The sequence below is a fragment of the Acipenser ruthenus genome, chromosome 3 (assembly GCF_902713425.1).
Source record: "Acipenser ruthenus chromosome 3, fAciRut3.2 maternal haplotype, whole genome shotgun sequence".
NCBI lineage: Eukaryota > Metazoa > Chordata > Actinopteri > Acipenseriformes > Acipenseridae > Acipenser > Acipenser ruthenus.
The window spans coordinates 51,443,833-51,461,868 of NC_081191.1; the positions used below are offsets into that span (position 1 = coordinate 51,443,833).

An 18,036-nucleotide genomic window follows, 5' to 3' on the forward strand; every position below is an offset into this window, starting at 1 on the left:
ACTAGGTGGCAGTAGCACATGGAGTGAGGATTGTATCTGGTTGCTACACACTTTTGTCAGCCAACGCTCGTTTATTGTTTTGAGCCGCGGCTGCTCCAGTGCAGTACCTCTTGAGAAGCTGCGCGGCTGTGCAGACGTTTAAACCCGTGGATGCGTGACCTGATGACGTCTTTTCCTGCGGAGGTCACGGAGACGAAGAATTTGGACAGGTGTTATGCAACATGAACGTGTACTCTGCTGCAAAAGGGAGCGAGTTTATTGCTTATGGACGGTAGTTGTTTGTGTAAGCTTGTGATTTCGGCAATTCTACATCCAGAATAGATTGTTTAAAAACAGTAACAACAACTATATATTGTGTTTCTTGAAATGTGTATAAACTAGCTAGTTAAACTTACTCTTATTAGGACGGAAGTAGTATGTACTCAAATGAGTACACTATGTAACACAATTTTTGTTCCTGGGTAGTAAGTGTTATTTCCTAATTGCTTATGCCTCAGAAGTATAGAAAATGGCTATTCTTCCCCACAAACTTTGCTTTTGTGACCAGGACAGTGATATTTTGAAATTTGCCTATTTCCAATGAGAAAACAGGCGAATTTGTGTCTTTTCGTTCACATAAAGTCAGAAAAAAACAATATATGAATCCAAATTAACATGTATTTATACTAAAGTAATACAAAAATGACTACAAAAAATTTAGAAGCGAGTAGTTTTTCGAGATTTACGATTATACTGTAAATCACTTTCACGAATCAGCCCCCAAATGTAGTCTCCCATCATGTTCTCGTTATACTGTCCTTGGTAGCGGCGTTCAAAGTCCAGTATATCCTGGTGGAAGCGCTCGCCTTGCCCAATGCCACCATTTTGAAGTCTCCTATGACCTTGATGCCATCTCAGAAAAATGCAGATATATATCCACTTAGGCAGCTGGAACTAAACTGAACTGATGGGCTTAAGGCCCCTGTATTTATACTACTATTTATATTACTGGAAAGTTCTAGAAGTTACTCCAAGTTTACTCAGCACTGAATCTATTTGGAATGTTCTGGAAAATAGGTACATTTCAAAATATCACTGTCCTGGTCACAAAAGCAAAGTTTGTGGGGAATAATAGCCATTTTCTATACTTTTGAGGCATAAGCAATTAGGAAATAACACTTACTACCCAGGAACAAAAAAAAAAAATTGTTACACGGTGTTATCGAACTGTACGTGTATATATTTTAGTTAAAGTTGCTTTTATCAGGACTGAAGTTATTGTGTATTTTATCTGTTCTTACTGTATTGTGAAAAATGTATATTTTGTGACAACCTGGGTAAGGGCGTCTGCTAAGAAAAATAATAAAAACAGCAACAACAAAACGTAACGGTAATTAAATGAAGTCTTGTGACGAATTGTACCTGTATGTTTCACAGACCACAATAAACAAATTGAAACACTCTTGTTTATATTTATTTATTATTATTACTACACAAGTAATCTACCACGTGTAAATTAATCCAGTTATTTTATAATTCAGTTAAATGCAGTACAATCTGCTAAATGTTTATTTACTTATTTATTTGTAAAGTAATTTCATTCCTGACAGCTTTTCACAACTGTCACACACAGATAAACCAATACCAGAAACGTTGAACTTGAAAGGAGATTATAATTATTTTTTATCTGAATGCATATGCACTCAATAAACAAGGGGCACCATTTTTTACAGTCACTGGAATATTTGGTGTCCCCTCTGTAAATCAAACTATTATTTGAAATATTTGGTGTCCCCTCTGTAAATACAAAACTTACACTGTTAGTGTGTCTCTCTCTCACCTGCATACTAAATTGTTTTGTGTCACTCTGGTGTGCATTTGCACTCAAACAAGGGGCATCATTTTCTCCTGTCACTGGAATATTTGGTGTCCCCTCTAAATCAAGCAGGACCTTTCCAAAAACTTCCAAACTTATACTGTTAGTGTGTCTCTTTCTCACCTGCATACTCAACAACTTGTTTTGTGATCAAATGTTTTTTATTGGAGGAGCAAACAGTACAACATAACAGAAAGGACTGCAACAAAAACCAACAACTTTCCCCCTTTCCATAAAAATCTAGAAACCCAAGCATGTATTTTGTCCCACTATTTAGTAGGCGTTGAAAGAAGAATCATTGAACTAATACAATTTTATTGGCGGGGGCACGGCTCTAGCGCGGCTGGCCCAGTTGCGCCGGCAGTGGAAATGAGGCATTTGTGTGGCCTCACATTGTGCATGCAGCACAAAAAAGCTGACCTTAGTTGATTGCTGTCCAACACGTGTGGTGGAACCAACCTGTTGCAGCCATTGCACGCAATCTGAAAAATACAAAGGAAAGTAAAGAGTTTAATTAGGAAGTATGGAAACCATGTTCATTACAAAGTATGGAAGCAATGTACATTTTATTTGCATAAACTTTTAGAAAACATCTACGTCTATTTATTTACTTTTAATTAGAAGATGTTTGGAGTTGCAGTTGAAAAAGTTTAAAAATACAACTAAAGTGTTCACTACTAAATTACCCATTCATCTTGTGACACTGCATCCCCCAGAGTGTCCTGCTCTCCACAAAACAGGCACAGACTGCTCAGATCATCTGTGCAATAATCATATTTGGGTGCACATTTGAGAACGTGCACAAATAGATATACAGTGCCTTGCGAAAGTATTCGGCCCCCTTGAACTTTGCGACCTTTTGCCACATTTCAGGCTTCAAACATAAAGATATGAAACTGTAATTTTTTTGTGAAGAATCAACAACAAGTGGGACACAATCATGAAGTGGAACGAAATTTATTGGATATTTCAAACTTTTTTAACAAATAAAAAACTGAAAAATTGGGCGTGCAAAATTATTCAGCCCCCTTAAGTTAATACTTTGTAGCGCCACCTTTTGCTGCGATTACAGCTGTAAGTCGCTTGGGGTATGTCTCTATCAGTTTTGCACATCGAGAGACTGAAATTTTTGCCCATTCCTCCTTGCAAAACAGCTCGAGCTCAGTGAGGTTGGATGGAGAGCATTTGTGAACAGCAGTTTTCAGTTCTTTCCACAGATTCTCGATTGGATTCAGGTTTGGACTTTGACTTGGCCATTCTAACACCTGGATATGTTTATTTGTGAACCATTCCATTGTAGATTTTGCTTTATGTTTTGGATCATTGTCTTGTTGGAAGACAAATCTCCGTCCCAGTCTCAGGTCTTTTGCAGACTCCATCAGGTTTTCTTCCAGAATGGTCCTGTATTTGGCTCCATCCATCTTCCCATCAATTTTAACCATCTTCCCTGTCCCTGCTGAAGAAAAGCAGGCCCAAACCATGATGCTGCCACCACCATGTTTGACAGTGGGGATGGTGTGTTCAGGGTGATGAGCTGTGTTGCTTTTACGCCAAACATAACGTTTTGCATTGTTGCCAAAAAGTTCGATTTTGGTTTCATCTGACCAGAGCACCTTCTTCCACATGTTTGGTGTGTCTCCCAGGTGGCTTGTGGCAAACTGTAAACGACACTTTTTATGGATATCTTTAAGAAATGGCTTTCTTCTTGCCACTCTTCCATAAAGGCCAGATTTGTGCAGTATACGACTGATTGTTGTCCTATGGACAGAGTCTCCCACCTCAGCTGTAGATCTCTGCAGTTCATCCAGAGTGATCATGGGCCTCTTGGCTGCATCTCTGATCAGTCTTCTCCTTGTATGAGCTGAAAGTTTAGAGGGACGGACAGGTCTTGGTAGATTTGCAGTGGTCTGATACTCCTTCCATTTCAATATTATCGCTTGCACAGTGCTCCTTGGGATGTTTAAAGCTTGGGAAATCTTTTTGTATCCAAATCCGGCTTTAAACTTCTCCACAACAGTATCTCGGACCTGCCTGGTGTGTTCCTTGTTCTTCATGATGCTCTCTGCGCTTTAAACGGACCTCTGAGACTATCACAGTGCAGGTGCATTTATACGGAGACTTGATTACACACAGGTGGATTCTATTTATCATCATTAGTCATTTAGGTCAACATTGGATCATTCAGAGATCCTCACTGAACTTCTGGAGAGAGTTTGCTGCACTGAAAGTAAAGGGGCTGAATAATTTTGCACGCCCAATTTTTCAGTTTTTTATTTGTTAAAAAAGTTTGAAATATCCAATGAATTTCGTTCCACTTCATGATTGTGTCCCACTTGTTGTTGATTCTTCACAAAAAATTACAGTTTCATATCTTTATGTTTGAAGCCTGAAATGTGGCAAAAGGTCGCAAAGTTCAAGGGGGCCGAATACTTTCGCAAGGCACTGTATCTCAGGTACTCTTACCTGTTTCCTATAAATTATCCTTTCCCTCCCATCTTATAAATGCGTAAATCCATCATAAGTCCATGTGTCTTTCTTTAAACATTCAAGGCTGTATCAACTATTCATTCTTCTGTTAACATTCATTCCAGACAACAGCAACTTCTTAGTGGCCACCAGACTCACAGTCTCACATGTAAGTTAGAAATAGTTAGAAGCCCCACCACCAGACTGTTTCACTACTGTAGATTAAGTAGTTTGTTGTTCATGTATGTATTTACCAGTCATTTTAAATGTTTAGCTACACATTTTCTTTTTATCATGAAACATCACTATACTGTACCATGGACAATACAAGATTAACATGGTGACGCTGCCGCTCACCCAAAAATGTAAGTGATCAATTTTAATGCAATAAACCTGGCTAGATTTAACAAGCTCACTGAACTATTACTGTATTGTCAATTGTGAGAATTTGAGCTAAACCTAATTTATTAAAGGCTGCTTCATGAACTAGTCCCCAAATTAAATCTGTGAAGTAAAAAGAGCTTAGAATATTACAAATGCATCATCAGTGCCTCAGTATTAACTCTCATACTGTACTATTACCCTATATACCCGATTCCTTTAGAAGGTTGATCGCCATTTCCTTTCGGATAATGGCAATGGACTCTCTTCGGTGGGGTGGGAGTTTAATCATAAACTAGTACAAGTTAGCAGATAGTTTATTTTATATTACTTCAAGAAACCCTTTAATGTCACCCAGTGTGGCTGTATTTAAATAATCATTGAAAAACTGATATAGTAGCTGTACTGTATGCAGACCTTACAAACAAAAACACCACACGATGTGCTGTCTGACACTATTGGGTGGGACACAGTTTCACAACTCCATCTTGAAACTTGGCACCCTTTTGTTCTCATGAACGCCCGGAGGACAAGATTAGCATTTGTTAATTTATTAGTCTGCATGCAAGAAATAGGAAAGGTCTTCTGGATCTTTAATTCTATCTTTTTTTCCTTTTGGAAAAAACAAACAAAAAAGTCACTCTTAGGGTAAACAAAGTTCCTGGACAAACAATACCAAGTTTGCTATTGCATTTATAGCTTGTGCTATTATCAAAATGTCATACTGTAGAAGTGCCTGCCAACATTTCAATGTTCAATTTCAAAATCATGAACTTTATACCTACCATAACCTACACACAAACCCACCATTTCTACCCCAACAAGCCATAACTACCACCCCAAACACACCCTGCAATAAGATCTAAAATTTATTTATTTAAATTATTTTCTAGCATTTAAACTCTCCCCAGCCATACCAACCCTGCAATACCACACCTTGTCATACTATACACCTATACAATTTTAGTAGTATTATGTTAATATTAAGTCTATGAAAATGCTCTTACATGCAGACAATGTATACTTTTGTGATGCTCCAAATGTAACATTGATAAAACATACATTTGTATTATTCTGTTTGGGAACTGAGCTATATTATTATTATTATAGATTGGTAAAGAATCTCGAAACAGCAATGTCATTAATGGCAAAATGAAAGATTTACCTTGTTGTCTCAAGGCACTTCCTCACTTTTTCTTTGGACTCTACCAGTGGATCCAAGAAAATAGTCTTCTTTTGGGATAGATATATAACCTGAAAATAAATTAACTTTAATATATCACACACATGCATGCACATGCACACCACAGTGATCAATGTTGTTGAGTATGCATGCGAGAGAGAGAGAGAGAGAGACACAGACACTCTAACAGTATAAGTTTGGAAGTTTTTCGAAAGGTCCTGCTTGATTTACAGAGGGGACACCAAATATTCCAGGGCGACTGAAAAACGGTGCCCCTGGAAAAAATGGTTTCCCCTTGTTTATTGAGAGCAAAGGCACAGCAGAGTGACAAAAACCTATTTAGTATGCAGGTGAGAGAGAGACACTCACAGTATAAGTTTGGTATTTTTTGGAAAGCTCCTGCTTGATTTACAGGGGGGACACCAAATACTCCAGTGACTGGAAAAAATGGTGCCCCCTTGTTTATTGAGTGCATATGCACAGCAGTGACAAAAGTTTAATTACCATTGCGTTTTGTTGTTTTTATTATTAAATTCTTAGCAGACGCCCTTACCCAGTGCGACTTACAGTTGTCACAATATACATTTTTCACAATACAGTAAGAGCAGATAAAATACACAATAACTTCAGTCCTGATAAAAGCAACTTTAAAATATATACATGTACAGTTCGATAATCACTTGAGTACATACAATACTTCTGTCCTAATAAGAGTACGTTTAACTAGCTAATTTATACACATTTCAAGAAACACAATATATAGTTGTTGTTACTGTATTTAAACAATCTATTCTGGATGTAGAATTGCCAAAATCACAAGCTTACACAAACATCTGCCGTCCATAAGCAATAAACTTGCTCCCTTTTGCAGCAGAGCACACGTTCATGTTGCAGCAGGCGCTGCTCTACAGTCTAGTGGATTGCAATGACAAATTAAGAACATAAGAAAGTTTACAAACGAGAGGAGGCCATTCAGCCCATCTTGCTCGTTTGGTTGTTAGTAGCTTATTGATCCCAGAATCTCAAGCAGCTTCTTGAAGGATCCCAGGGTGTCAGCTTCAACAACATTACTGGGGAGTTGGTTCCAGACCCTCAATTCTGTGTAAAAAAGTGCCTCCTATTTTCTCAGACAACCAAGTTTCTGTAACACCTATCACATCGTAATTACCTGTTAGTGCAGTAGCTTTAAGTTCTAACATTGTTTCCGAGACTTCTAGCATTTAGATAAATACATTTAATAGCTGTCTTACCTGAGTTGTTGCCCTTGTTTTGATGTGGTCTCCCTTCTGTTTTCTAGTTTAAATGCTTCTGGACCTCCTCAAGGATCCTTTCTCCGAGTAGTAAGAAAGTGCCAATAAGTGTCAAATTAGTCAACCAAATTGGTTAACAGACCAGTAGGCTTACACGATGCAGAAACCAAATAGGGAGCATTTGTAAGAGAAACAGAATGGTTGTTGCTGACATTGAGTAGTAATGGCAAAATTAACCAGAGATGTGCACGTGTTACGACTAATTTAGTGCCCCCTAGTATTCATGTGTCCCCGATGGATGTGTGCATGCGCTTGCAACAAACCTTGCTATCTGCCAACAGGAGCGTGTGATTCCTTGCACACGGCACAAAGGTATAGACAATGTCGACCCAGGGGACTTTTTTGACCTGAAAAAAGAAACAAGGACCAGGGGTCACAAATAGAGATTAGATAAAGGGGCATTCAGAACAGAAAATAGGAGGCACTTTTTTTACACAGAGAATTGTGAGGGTCTGGAACCAACGCCTCAGTAATGTTGTTAAAGCTGACACCCTGGGATTCTTCAAGAAGCTGCTTGATGAGATTCTGGGATCAATAAGCTACTAACAACCAAACGAGCAAGATGGGCTGAATGGCCTCCTCTCGTTTGTAAACTATGTTCTTCTTATTTTCTTTATACAGACACCACGCTATTCTGAGCACTTAACAGGCTATCCAAAATAGTTTTTCGTGCAGTTCTGTAAATACATAACAGTCCTATGTATGAAAAACTAACACAGGAGTAACATACTGTGTAACAAGAAGTGTTCTATGTCATTATTGAGAGGGGCTATCTATACGATAAATGACTTTAAAATGTTTTTATTTATTTAACACAAACACCAACACAGCCAATTCTTGTTTTAATAAATGTATTAATTGTTTACTATTCCCCTCTTTGAAACTGTTCTCATTCTACCTAACTGAATTACAACAAACTCTTGAACAGCGTCTCAAAATAAAATACACCAGTCACTTATCGCCAGACTCAAAATGAGGCTTCGAGTGCAGCTGCTAGCTTCCGGTCGCTGAGTTAAGAACATAAGAAAGTTTACAAACAAGAGGAGGCTATTCAGCCCATCTTGCTCGTTTGGTTGTTTAGTAGCTTATTGATCCCGGAATCTCATCAAGCAGCTTAATGAAGGATCCCAGGGTGTCAGCTTCAACAACATTACTGGGGAGCTGGTTCCAGACCCTCACAATTCTAAAAAAGTGCCTCCTATTTTCTGTTCTGAATGCCCCTTTATCTAATCTTCATTTATGACCCCTGGTCCTTTTTTCAAGTCAAAGAAGTCCCCCGGGTTGACATTGTCTATACCTTTTAGGATTTTGAATGTTTGAATCAGATCGCCGCGTAGTCTTCTTTGTTCAAGACTGAATAGACTCAATTCTTTTAGCCTGTCAGCATACGACATGCCTTTTAAACCCGGGATAATTCTGGTTGCTCTTCTTTGCAAATTTGTGACTATAGAAGAATATGTACATTCACACACAAGTTATGGCGTTATGCACTGTTGTGTTCCCCTTTTGTGGTTCTGATTTAAGAAATAACCCTGTGCACATTGCCCTTTTTAGATATTAAAACTCCAAATTCTGTACATGTATTTAATTTTTATATATATATATATATATATATATATATATATATATATATATATATAGTAAATGAACCGAACCCACTCGGATTTGTAGCCCCATTAAAAATAGACCCAGAACACACAGACTGGAGGTTTTTAAAGCGCTACGCGCGATTTTTAATAAATAAAACACAAAATAAACACCTAGCTCCTTCGGAGCACTTACTACACAGTATGCTGGTCCCTGACTAGCTTGCAGAACGGCTAAGCCGTTTACCAGGCATACACAAAACACTTACTTTTTCCATTGACTGCTTGGACACAGAACACACTATTTGTCTCCTTCTATACAGCAGCCCCAAACAGCCTGACTGCTTTCTTAAATCACCCTGCACCTGGCTCTAATTGACAATGATAGTCAGGTGCAGGGGATCATTACTAAATCAAACAATTAGCAAATTAAATTAAACAATTAAACAAATGACAGCTTTTCAGCCTGTGACATTCTGGGAGATGCAGTCCTTTGCTCCCCCAGGACTACATCTTTTTACTATATATATATATATATATATATATATATATATATATATATATATATATATATATATATATATATATATATATATTCCTGAAGTGAAAACTCAACTTTCATTTCTGTGTGAATGTACATATTCTTCTATAGTCACAAATTTGATTACATTTCAGTTATACTGTTCGGGAGCTTGAGATTATGCATGGATACTAAAGGGAACGTGTCTTGTGGGATGCAATGCACAGTTTGTATTAAAAAAAACGTATATGACACACTGAGTGTACTAAAAGAGTCTTTATTAAGCACAACTGAACAAAATTACAAAAACGTTTAGTAACGCGAGTTAACAAAAAAATATGCTTGAATTACACAATACTTGGTCAGAAAGGAGATCCTTAACGTTACATTAACTCCAAATACAGTAGGAATAACAGAAAGAGGGACGTTTTATTCTTGTTTTTAAAATGTCTTTACTTACGTTATCATTATACTTACACTTGTTCTACACACAAAACATTGAATGTGCGAATGGAACAACGGATTAGTATACAACTGAACAGAATCTTAATAATGGGATTAATAACTGAAAATAATAATTGAAATTAATAACTGAAGCCTAGGTTTTCGGATTTGGTGTTACCTGAACCCTTATGGTGACTCTTTCTTAAAATTTCATTGACTGGAACGCCTTAGCCCTAACGCCACATCCATTCTCCTACCTCTTAACTGTATTTAGAAATCAATTAACACATGCTTATACCAAACCAACAAACGTGAAACAATACAGAGGCTTAATATCAACATCAATAAAGGTTATCTAACTAAAACTGCGAGATCTAACCATATTTTACGAATCTAGTATAGGCCAGTAGCTTATTCACTTTCCGATCACAAATACGCTTTCTAATTTACCTTCTACTTCATGAAAATAACCCTCGATCCAATTGCTGTACCCTTTCTGCTGTATGTTTTTTTGTAATCATCGCATTACTATCTGCCCAATTCAATTTCTTCAACTTTTATTTGAGGAACACATATTAAAGATTTCATCCACATACTGATATAATTAGTACCTGTGGCGGCCATGACAGTTGCTCGCACACCAAGCCTAGTTTTCAACCAAACATGGCCGCTGCGTGAATAAGGCGTATAGCCTATCACACCACAGGGCATTGTATCCCAGCCCCTCGCCCATGAGGGGGTCCTGTCGCTTGTACAATTGTCTCTCAGTTTGTCGTGCTCATAAAAAAATATACACAGCCTGTTTGTCACATTTTATTTTAAAACTGTTTGTTGTTTTAAGTAAATACGTTGTAACAAAGTTGGAAATTGTCTAAAATACGACCGCTGATAGTCAATGTTTGTAGCATTTTTTTGACGTTGTATAAATTAAAAAAATACAACAACTCTATACTTTAGTTTTATTTACCGTTTTACTGTAACAATTCGTTTTCTTAAGATCAAAATTGATTTGAAACTACAATCTTTAAAACTGTTGATTTAAAACTACACACATAGCCCTTAACCGTGGTAAAACTTCTGTAAAAACTACAAACACGTGACAGGAGGGGTAGTGGCACTCCCACAACGACCTTAGCACACTCGCAATTCTCGGCCAACTTTTCAGCTATGCAGTTTTTATCCGAATTTACATTTCCTGTCACAGTTAAGGAATATGCTATTGTTTTTATGCCATTCCCAGTGCTATGAGAATGCTTTTACAGAGCGCAACTAAAGGTGCTTCTTGCCCTTTGCCCTCTTTAGAACCAAATGATATATTTATAGGACATAATTACCTTCTTCATAACAAAAAGAATAACAATAAGGAGATCAGGGCTCTTATTCAAAGTGACAATATCTCTGTTCCCTCTGCTGTTGCATACTGGAATAGCATCTTTGTAGGTGTTAACGGGGAAGACTCCTGGACACTTTGTAATAAATACTTATTGACCAACAAGGTTACGGAGATATCATATAGGAGTATCTATAAATGTTACCCAGTTAAATACAACCTAAAAAAAAAAAAAACTGACATTGACCTTAACTGCTCCTTCTGCAATATTTACCCTGAAACTACGACTCATTTATTTCGGAACTGTAGTTACTCAGATATTTTTGGACTGATCTAACCAACTATATACATAAAAATATAAATAATAAAATTAAATAAAATTTGGGATACATCTTATTCGGAATAACAAAATATGTGAAAATAGACCAAAATGAAATCTTTCTGGTAAATCTCTTGATCTTGTTGGCCAAATTCCATATCCATAAATGTAAATTTACTCTCCAAAAACCTAATTTTTTCATGTTTTCAAACGAAATCGAACAATATGTTAGTATAATAAAATACTGTAATAACAAAAAAAAGCCATTAAGACCTATAATATATGCAAAAGCTATGAAGTCTATGTATAATTAAATATTGAGTTTCCCCCATCCCCCCCCCCCCCCCCCCCTCCCCCGTCCATGGTAATTTTATGTTACAACTGATGTCTATTGTATGGAACTATTTTGTCTATATTTTCTGTTTGGTTTTTCTCTTGACTTTTGATCCGATAAAAATTTATAAAAAAAAAAAACTCGCAATTCTTTCTCAGTTTGCTCAGATACAGATAAGCACTGACACTGAAAAGGTTTGTAGCGTTTTATTTTAAAACTTTTTTTTCTTCATTTTAAGTAAATACATTGTAACAAGTCTAACATAGCGACAGCCGATAGTCAAGGTTTGTATTTTTTTTTTTTTTTTTTATTGGACATTTTAATGTTTTAAACTCAAGACACTTGAGATGCAGACCGTGCCGTTTTACACGTGCTTGTACATTGTGTCTTTTTTAAACATACACTCTTCTCTGTTTTAAAGCCATCCTGTGTCGCTTCCTTCTGTATCGGGGCAATATACCTCTGGATATGCAGCCTCTACACGTGTTAACAATTTTTTTTCATTTTTAAGTAACTGCACTGCAACCTTATTTTGACCATTTACTGCAACGATTCCCCCATTGGTTCTGTCACGAGACCGCTTTCTTACCTTTGAACAAACGTACCAGCGACGCCCTCAGCACATGACCAGCTACGCTGTTACTTTAGCTAGTGCTGGGGGCCTCTCATTTGTTATCTTCGAGCAACGCGCTTAGCTCCAGCGGGGCACAGTTTCGTGTACAACAGTGTTCTCTTTGCCTCAGACACAGACAAACACAGACACGTTTAAGGTTTGTACTCTTTTTTTTTAATTGGGTGCTTTAATGTTTTAAACTCAAGACACTTTGTAGGCCTACGGACATTCCAGAAGAGGGTCTCACAATTATTATTATTTTGTTTTTATTTATTTATGTGTTGGTTAAGAAGTGTTTAAAAGTGTTTAACACATTTTTAGTCTTTTTTTTCAACAAACATGCTGCTCTGTTTTCTGCACGTTTTAACAATTCACACTGTTTTACATTTCCAAGCTTTTTTTTTCTTCTTTTTTTTTAGCAATATCTATTGTATCAATAAAAGCTGCATCTACCACGTGAGCATACGTCCATTGGATCTTAAGTCTTTTCTTAAAGACATTTTTTAAAAAGGCCATGCCTTGTAACATTGTTTTAACATTTTAATGCTTTAACATTTTCAAGCTTATTTTATTTCTTTATTTTTTTCAACACCTTGTATCTTTTAGTTTTTTCCCCACTTTTGCTCACTTTATCTGTTTATTTCTGAAATAGACTATAACAAATTGTATACCCGTTTTTTTAACGTATTTCAAACTTATTTTATTTTTGTAAAGCTTTTTTTTTTAAAAAAGCCCATGTTCCCCTTGTTTTTCCACATTTTACTGATTCATTTTTTTTTTTTAACCCAAAACGTGTGTTTAAATCTCAATTTTATTCTGATCATCTACAATCATGGAACATGGTTTTCATAAGTGCATTAGAAAACTACATACAACTCCCTTCTCAACACCTCTCTCCGTTCTGGTCTCTTTCCCGCTGCTTTCAAACAAGCCTCTATCACTCCCCTCCTCAAAAAACCTACCCTCGACCCCACCTCCCTCCAGAGCTACCGTCCTGTCTCCCTCCTACCCTTCCTCTCCAAAACCCTTGAGCGGGCAATACACTGCCAGCTCTCTGCTTTCCTGTCCAACCACTCTCTGCTCAACCTTCTCCAATCTGGCTTCCGCTCTGTTCACTCCACTGAAACCGCCCTCCTGTCTATCACTAACTCACTAAACTCTGTCCGAGCTGCCTCTGTCCTAATTCTCCTCGACCTCTCTGCTGCCTTTGACACTGTAAATCACTCTATTCTACTATCCTCTCTCGCTGACCTGGGAATCTCTGGCACTGCTCTGGCCTGGTTCTCCTACCTCTCCAACCGCACTTACCAGGTAACCTGGCGTGAAGCAACCTCCACACCTCGCCCTCTCTCAACAGGAGTTCCCCAAGGGTCAGTCTTGGGTCCTCTCCTGTTCTCTCTCTACACCCGCTCCCTGGGCCCCCTCACCGCATCCTGTGGTTTCTCATACTTTTTCTATGCTGATGATGCTCAGATTTTCCTCTCCTTCCCCCCCTCTGACTCCACCATCCCCTCCCGTATCTCTACCTGTCTGTCTGCTATCTCCTCCTGGATGTACTTGCATCACCTCAAACTCAACCTCTCTAAATCTGACCTCCTTTTCTTTCCCTCCTCCTGCTCCTCCCCCTCCTCTGAGCTCTCTATCTCCGTTCCTCTGGAATCTACCACACTCTCTTCTCCTCAGCTAAGAACCTTGGTGTCACCCTGGACCCCTTCCTCTCTTATTCCCAGCACATCTCCACTCTGGCATGCACTTGCCGATTCTTCCTGAGCAACATATGAAGAATCCGACCCTTCCTCACCAACTACGCCACCCAGCTCCTGGTCCAGGCCCTGGTACTCTCCCGCCTAGACTACTGCAACTCCCTCCTGGCTGGCCTCCCTGCGTCCGCCACCCATCCGCTCCAGCTCATCCAGAACTCCGCTGCTCGCCTGGTGTTCTCTCTGCCTCGCTTCTCCCACGCAACTCCACTGCTCCGCTCACTCCACTGGCTCCCAATCACTGCTCGCATCCAGTTCAAGACTCTTGTACTCGCCTACAGATGCCTTGACTGAACTGCACCCAGCTACCTCCAGACCCTCATCTCTCCCTACACCCCCACTCGACCTCTCTGCTCCTCCTGCACTAGAAGACTGGCTCTACCTCCTCTACGCTCCCCTGCCTCCAGAGCTCGCTCCTTCTCCACCCTCGCCCCGCAGTGGTGGAATGACTTTCCTACAGATGTCAGGACTGCCCAGTCCCTGACCACCTTCCGGCGCCTCCTCAAGACTCACCTCTTCAGACAGCACCTGTAGAACTCCTCTTTTCCCTCGGGACACTTTATCACTCTTCCTTAATGTGCTTTACTTGCACTTATCTGCTCCCTATTTTACTGCATTTAATCCTGTACTTTACAGAGTACTGTACTGTAATCTGCCACTAACATTTAATCGTATCTTGATGTAACTATCACTGACACTGTTATCTGCTCTGATATTGATTTGTATTTTGTAATATACTTGTACTTACTAGAACTGAAGTCATTGTATTTTATCTTGCTCTTAATTGTATTAATACTTGTACTGTGATTCTTGAAATGTATTTTTTATTTATGACTGTAAGTCGCCCTGGATAAGGGTGTCTGCTAAGAAATAAATAAATTAATAATAATAATAATAATAATAATACACATGGCGGGAAGGGAGGATGGGATTTCCAGAATTGCAAAAGATTACAAACACGTGACAGGACAGGAGGGTGGGACTTCTGGAACTATAAAACTACAAATTTGGACCCGGAAGGGAGACGGGTCAATCCTAATTGGCTAAGAAAAGGGTCAGGGTACCGGTCAAAATCAAGTGCCGCATTCTCATTGGTTAAAAATTAACATGGTGACATCTGCAATAGCATATACTACTACTGTACATGCAATACTGGCAAAATACAATAAACATATCGATTAAAAAAAACAACATGTTTTGGGGATATTAATTTTGTTCATAGAATGATGTTTTCACTTATGAGTTGTAACTAATGCATTTGTACTGTGGGGATAAGTTTTGAGATGCACATTTTTTTTTTTTATACAAACGTTTTCATACTAACCTTTGTACTTGGTGACATTAATTTAAAAATCCAATTGATGCCTATCATTAATACATTTTGTGACTAATCTGAACTATGAATATGTTTCAATATTAACTAAATCGAGTTATTAATCAAATTGATTAATCTTGTTACACAATTGATTTATTAAAATGTTTGGATATACTGTTACTTGATTGATTACTGTCCTGTTCACAGTCATCATAAAATAACATTTTGATGAAAAATAATACATTTTTGACCGATTCAGATTTTGCCGCTGCTGTATTTATTTACAACAATTTTTCTTTAGGTCGTTGTGACAAGCAGGCTCTAGTGGTTACGTCAGACCAGAAAGGAGTACACAGACGGTGGTAATCAAACTGAGTCGCGGCAGCGCTCAGTGTTTTAATAAACAAATAAATAAAAGGTTGACCAAAACAGAACACGGCACTTTAAGCCAAAATAAATAGACAAACAAAACGATAAAACAGTAAACAGACAGGGCACGAACAGACAAACAAACACGGTGAGTGAAAGAAACTTTACTCTTCTTTACTTTTTCTCCTTCCTCACTCCCGTTCTCCACTCGCCGAACACACAACCCAGAGTGAGTGAAACGTGCATCTATATATACTGTTGTGCCGGGATTCAATTACTAATTAATTATTCACTTGAATCCCAGCACGTGAATTAATTATGTGCAACCCTGTGCTCACATATTAAATACCTTAAATGCACGTGAAGTGAAGTGCAATCCTCGTGCCTAAATACAATTATACATTTTAAATAACTCGTGTTGCACACACCCATTTATATCCCGTGCAGCCATATCTATACACCAACATTAACACACAACACGCAACATACAACACAGGAATGCACATAGGGGCGGGGCACATTGCCACAGTCGTGCTGCAGTTTTATTTTTTTGGCGGGGGGAGGGGGGTGTCTACTTCACAGTCTTGCAAAAAGTCTTTTATAAAATAAAAAACAATCCTGAAGGAGAAATCGGTCTCCGTTTATCACTCAGTGTTTCTTTGAAGTTTCCATCTTCAGTTACAGTTTGCATTACTATCTGAGCTTGTTGAACCGGAAAGCAGGTCTACACAACTGTAAGTTACAGTACTAAAGAAAAAATAACATGGAAACGAAAAAAAAAGGTTTCTTACCCTGGAGCAACATAGTAAAGCAATTATACAGATAGAGGGATATCCATATACAGTAGTCTCCGCATATAGGAACACCTCCAAAGGCAGTGCTGCCCAAACCCGGTCTGGGAGAGCCCCTATCCAGCAGATTTTATAGGTAACCTTTAATCAACAATTTCTTAACACCTGGAACAATTTCATTGTGATCAATTAAGCAGGTGATTTATTAACTGAAGTCATTTAGAGATCATTTGGTACAAAAAATGAACTACCCTTTTCAGCCCTCAATGGCCTGGATTACATGCTGGGAAAATGTCATGACTTATCTCTCTACTGTCATGATTTATTTAAGGTGGTATGGCTGAATTATAATTTTAGATAGTTTTGGTTTGTTTAATTTAACAAATCCTGCTTTGAAACTTCATGATGTATTTGATTTTTGTATAATGTATTACATTTGTATTCAAACATAAACTAAACAGAAACCAAAACTAACTAAAATTGTAATCCAGACTGTACCACCTTAAATAAATCATGACAGTAAACAAGTCATGACATTTTCCCAGCTTGTACTGTCCCAATGACCAGAGTTCCCTTAATTGAACAAGTTATTTGCTTAATTGATCAATAACTTCCATGTGTTCCCAGTCTTTAGAAATTAGCGATTTAGGGTGACCTACAAAACTTACTGGATAGGGGCTCCAGGACCGTGTTTGGGCAGCACTGTCCTAAGGGAACGCTTTGTCTAAGGCAGGGGTGGGCAATTTCAGTCCTGGCTTTTGTTCCAACTTTGCCCTAAATTACTTAATTGGACAAATTATTACCAATTATTGGTCTAATAAAGTAATTTATAGCACAGTTGTAACAAAAGCCAGGAGGGACACCGGCCCCCCAGGACCGGAATTGTCCACCCCTGGCCTAAGGGGACACCCTTGTGGTGAAACTGATTTTTCCCATTATAAATGCTCCGGCTAAAGGAACAGGAACTTCGCTTAAAAGAACACCTTCTTGGCACCGACAGATATTTGTTCACAACTGATACAATACTATTTTGTAAAAATTCGAGTTGTCATTGCAAGAGTGTCTTGAGGGACCCTGATTGCTTTATTAAATATTTCCAGACCGCCGTCCTATCACTGAATTGAATTGTTTTGTATTCTGATTTCCTCGAGTGCACCTCATCGCTACAGAATGGCATGTAAACTAACGGCAAAATGTGCAGCTGTTTATCTTGCTACACAAAGTTGGAAATTGTTCGAGCTCTTAAAAAAAAACCTGAATTAGTCACAAGTCGCTGAACAATTTGGTGTTTCCCGTTCTAGTGAGTTGCTTCACCATTCTAATAATGTGCTGCATTTTGTAACGTGTGTAGGGGTGCTGTGTTAATTGAGTTTGACAGTTATTATTAATGCACATTACTTTTTCTCTCTGCCATTGTAATAGCCCGAAACACCCTCTCATAGTACATAGCGATTTGACCG

General features: G+C 38.3%; 2 long non-coding RNA genes across 3 annotated transcripts; one reads left to right on the top strand and one right to left on the bottom strand.

Moving 5' to 3' along the window:
• Nucleotides 1–1,499: 1,499 nt before the first annotated feature.
• Nucleotides 1,500–10,414, bottom strand: LOC131720958 (uncharacterized). Of its 2 annotated transcripts, none has more exons than XR_009319787.1 (5): nucleotides 10,357–10,414; nucleotides 7,459–7,542; nucleotides 7,136–7,212; nucleotides 5,868–5,956; nucleotides 1,500–2,337 (listed from the first exon to the last, which is right to left on the bottom strand). It is a non-coding gene; the product is annotated as an uncharacterized LOC131720958 (long non-coding RNA). The 2 variants fall into 2 exon arrangements; XR_009319786.1 differs by having other exon boundaries at nucleotides 10,196–10,405.
• Nucleotides 10,415–12,275: 1,861 nt separating this feature from the next.
• LOC131720962 (uncharacterized) lies at nucleotides 12,276–15,596 on the top strand. Its single transcript, XR_009319790.1, has 2 exons — nucleotides 12,276–12,498; nucleotides 14,072–15,596. It is a non-coding gene; the product is annotated as an uncharacterized LOC131720962 (long non-coding RNA).
• The last annotated feature ends 2,440 nt before the right edge of the window (nucleotides 15,597–18,036 follow it).